Below are 2,649 nucleotides of genomic sequence, written 5' to 3' on the forward strand. Positions count from 1 at the left end.
ACCTGGTGGCCATCTATAAACTTACTAGGGGGACCAGCAGGATTTGGGAGAGAGCTTGTTCCCCTGAATGCCTCCCAGAGTAACATGGAAAAACGGCTACAAGTTGCTAGAGAGTAGGTTTAGACTAGACATTAGAAGGCACTGCTTTCACAGTCAGGGTGGCTAGGATCTGGAACCAACTTCCAAGGGAAGTGGTGATGGCTCCTACCCCGGGGATCTTTAAGAGGAGGCTCGACGTTTACCTGGCTGGGGTCATTTGAGCCCAGTTTTCTCTCCTGCCCAGACTAGAAGATCTACAAGGTCCCTTCCGACCCTACACCTATTAATCCTTTCTACCCAGCAGGCCAGCTTCAAACAGGAGGCATGAAGGATACCTCAGGCACAGCCTATAGTATGGTGGTTAGGGCCCTCCTTAAGAAGCTGAGATGCATATTTGATCCCCTCAGGCTCCATGAAGTCTCTTTCTTCCTGGACAAGTGCCCTAATTACTAAGTTACTGAAGAACAAGTGGATGCTTACTACCATCCTGTGCAGTGTTTAAGACTGAAACTGGCCGTAGATGCCACACTTTGTGATTAATTCAGTGCACTTGGTGAAAGTCCCTTTTAGCCACTTAGGATGATAAAATAACCTGACATGATGCCTGAGTTAGTGCACAAGCTCCAAAAGGGTCAAAAGTCTACATATACTCTTGTGTTTTCTATTTCCTATTGACCAATGTATCGGTGCCTCCTTATTCAGCACCTACGCACTCTAGATTACTCTTTGGATGTGCCCAACTCTCTCCCTTGACTATATAGGGATCCTGATCTACAACACTGAATTAACAACTGAGTTAACATTCTTACTCAAAGGGAGTGAATTTATAATGAATCATTCTTTTTAAACTTGTCACTTTCTTCATTTCCATTAATTGTTTGCAAACAGATGCTAAATTCTCAAATTCATTTATTATTCAAAATCATTCGTAAATTTCTTTCATGGCTAATTCAATTGTGAATTTAGAAAATTACACCTAAACATACTACAAAAAATGCAGGCCTGCTTTGTCCCAGACAGCCTCCACCCTTCCCCATCCTATATTAAGTGGCATGCTATAGTATTTCTCTATACTGTCTGTAAGAGTGACCAGAAAATGTAAAATATATCCCAAGCCAAAATCAATATCTCCAAGCATGCTTTTAGCTAAAAGACCAAAGGTATCTTCTACCAAAGCAATGTGTTCAGACTGAGTCATGGGTAGCTAAAATGTAGGTATCCTCAGTATAGTAATAAGTAAATCACTTTGCCCCACTATGTATTTGTGTACAACAAGGGTGCTCACTCCCAGTCTGCAGGTCAAATCCAGCACACAGAACCATGGCATCAGGACCACAAGATTCCCCATGGGTCAGGAAATTCAGTGGTGGTAGAGCAATAGCAATTAATACTGCTACTCTTCCCTCACTGCCAAATTCCCAAGCCCCACATAGCCATATTGGGGCTGGGCTGTGTCTCCATCCTTGCCCTTGCAGCCAGATCAGGGCTGGGCTATACCCCTGCCCCCATCTCTCCCTCCCCCCATGGCCAGTTTAGAACTGAGCCATGCCCCCACCCCATTCCTCACCCCTGTAGCTGGATTGGGGCTGTGCCAGATGCCCCCCCCCATGCAACCAGATCAGGGCCATGACACCTACCACCCCCTTTTGTGCAGCTGAACACAGCTCTGCTGTGCCTACCCCATGTGTCAGATCTAGCCCTCAGTCCAGCCCACAGTCAAACCAGGCACCACCTATCTGGCCCATGGAACAAAAAGGTTGAGCACCACTGGTGTACAAGATGCAATGGGGTAATAGTTTAAATATCCAAGAGAAGATACTTAACCCATGTTCCTACTCAGAGAAGCTCATTCCTTCTTTGTACTTCAGAACCAGTCTCCTATGATCCCACAGATTTCCTGATTCTCATGGGAGTCCTATATACTCAACATTTCCGGATATCCTCACTCTTCTTATGTATAATATAAAGAAGGGCGCCTAACCGAAATGCCACCAGATAAAAAGAATTCTTTTTTTTTTTAAACAACTACATTTTTTAAACAACTACATACCAGCATTGTAATAGGCATCTTTGAGGAGTATTATAATTCTGGACATTACACATGCAAGACATCTATCTTTACCCCAAAAACAGATGATGAACATTTAAAAATCCCGTTGCATATTCACAGTTCTGTAAGAAACTATGGTAACAATTTATTCTCATGAAGATTGTTTAATGTCTGAGCAAAAATAAACTAAAGAACCACCCACACTAAAGAGAAGCTTCAGCCTCTTCCAGAGTTACCATTAAGTCTTCCATTAAAAGTCACCCTACCCTGCCCCTACCTTGGTTAACTGAAAATATTCATCCTGAAATTATACATGCAGGTTATATGACTGTGTTGGAATACAGGATGTTGTAGTAATTCAGCTGCTTCATGTTATGCAGATGATTTGCATATACTACCTATAGCTAGGATGAGGGTCTAGATGCAGTAGATCTGTGCAGGTACTTACGAAGAACAGTCACTCTGTCTCATGCAGGCATACCCGTGACAGCTTTAAATTAGCTGAGTTGTTAAAGGAGAGCTGCAAAGGTGGCTGGAGGAGCCGTGCATATATTTGGGTG

This window comes from Gavialis gangeticus, unplaced genomic scaffold (genome assembly GCF_001723915.1).
Source record: "Gavialis gangeticus isolate Ggan-Ray unplaced genomic scaffold, GavGan_comp1, whole genome shotgun sequence".
In the NCBI taxonomy this organism is placed as follows: domain Eukaryota; kingdom Metazoa; phylum Chordata; order Crocodylia; family Gavialidae; genus Gavialis; species Gavialis gangeticus.